Source organism: Octopus bimaculoides, chromosome 23 (assembly GCF_001194135.2).
Source record: "Octopus bimaculoides isolate UCB-OBI-ISO-001 chromosome 23, ASM119413v2, whole genome shotgun sequence".
Taxonomy (NCBI): Eukaryota; Metazoa; Mollusca; class Cephalopoda; order Octopoda; family Octopodidae; genus Octopus; species Octopus bimaculoides.
The window spans coordinates 23,668,570-23,669,862 of record NC_069003.1 but is presented as its reverse complement, the minus strand read 5'-3'; positions in this window follow the sequence as shown (position 1 = coordinate 23,669,862).

Below are 1,293 nucleotides of genomic sequence, written 5' to 3'. Positions count from 1 at the left end.
GTCTGTCTGTCTATCTTTCTGTCTATCTGACTGTCTATCTCTCTTTCTGTCTGTCTGTCTATCTATCTGTCTGTCTGTCTGTCTATATAACTATCTATCTATTAATTTATTTGTGTGTGTGCGCGCACGTGTATGTATGTGTGCGTATCTGTTTGTGTATATATGCCTATAGAGATAAATAGAAACATAGATAGACAGACAATCAAACAGTCAGACAAATAGACAGACAGATAGCCGGATAGATAGGTAGATAGATAGATAGATAGATAGATAGATAGATAGATAGATAGATAGATAGATAGATAGATAGATAGATAGAGTGCGGCAGGGATATCTGATTTGAATATGTGTGTGTGAGTCTGTGTGTGTCTGTGTGTATATGTGAGATTCTGTATGTGTGTGGGTGCGTGTGTTTGCATGTGTATATGTGTGTGCTTCTGTGTGTGTGTGTGTGTGTGTGTGTGTGTGTGTGTGTGTGTGTGTGTTTTAATAATAATTATTAGCCACCTTTATTCTTTAAATCCTCACAATAAGACATAACATTTATAAACGTATCTGTAAGACATAAGAAGCTGTCCATTTGGCCTCGAAAGTAACGTCATCCCCAAAACGTCCTATTTCCTCACACTCACCCTTGTAGTATTAGTCGGGTAGTTCGGCATGACGTGTAGCGTCACGTCCTGAGATAACGCCGCAATTTCTAGACGAATAACAGCTTTTAGTTCAATCAGTGTGTGCGATTCCTTGACAAAGACTTTACCCTTTGACGCAGCCCCCAAAGGAACTAATCACAAACCGAAATGGTTAGGCCATCGAGCAGAGTTATGATACAATATCACACTGGGAAATGACATGGTCGGTATAAATTTCTTTAATAGTGTACGTAGAAGTTTTTGCGATCTGGGTGGTCTTGTTGGAATTATTTGTGCTGTCTATAAATGCCTCGTTCTTTTTTTTTTTTTTTTCAATTCTGGGAAAAAGGAAGTCGTGCAATAGGAACATGCATAGATATGTGTTTCAGAAGCTTGCTTTGCAACGAGGTTTTGGGTTCAGTCCCATTGTGTGGCACCTTGGGCAAGGTTCTTTTAGTATAGTCCCTGGCCGATTACTAATGCATTAAGAGTTAATTTGAGTAAATAGTGGAAGCCCGTTATATGTACGCACCTATTCATACATATATAAATACATACGTACATACATACATACATACATACATACATACATACATACGTACGTACGTACGTGTGTGTGTGTGTGTGTGTCTTTGTATTTATGAAAAATGAATTTATTTTA